Genomic DNA, 630 nt, shown 5'->3' on the forward strand with positions numbered 1-630 from the left:
TTTGTTTTAACCCTAGACTTTTTATAATTACACTTTTTCCTATTTTTAACTATAAATACCCCTTCATTCTTTCATTCTTTTTACAAAATCAATATCAATCTATCACAATCTCTCTTTAATTTTCTTCTATACTTGCTACTATTTGCTTTACTTTATTCCAAAAAATAGTCAAAAAATATTGAGGTTGTTACCATTTGTGAAAAAAAAATTGAAGTTGGTGAATTGAAGTCTTCAAGTCTTCGATGATAATCAATTTTCAACAAGTTGTTCGTCAATTTGGTAAACTCGTTCCAACTCTTAAGTCTTAATATTATAGTTTTGTTTGTTTGTTTTATTTATTTACTATTACTTGATTTATTAAGATGTCTTCATTAAGGAATATTTTTGGTAAAAATAAGAATAAGGGAAAATCCAAGACCGGCGAATCTAGTGGTACTTCTGTACCTCATCCCCTGCCCCCGGCTCCCCGAACCAAATCCCATATCCGTCCTACACCTGTTATTTTTGATACCGATAATAGTTTATTACAATTTATCGAGAGTCAATTTTGCCATAATAACTCGGTGAACATTTAGACCATGACTTAATGAATGCTCTCTATTCTAATAATTATAATACTATTGATGAAAA

Source organism: Nicotiana attenuata, chromosome 3, assembly GCF_001879085.1.
Source record: "Nicotiana attenuata strain UT chromosome 3, NIATTr2, whole genome shotgun sequence".
Classification (NCBI taxonomy): Eukaryota; Viridiplantae; Streptophyta; class Magnoliopsida; order Solanales; family Solanaceae; genus Nicotiana; species Nicotiana attenuata.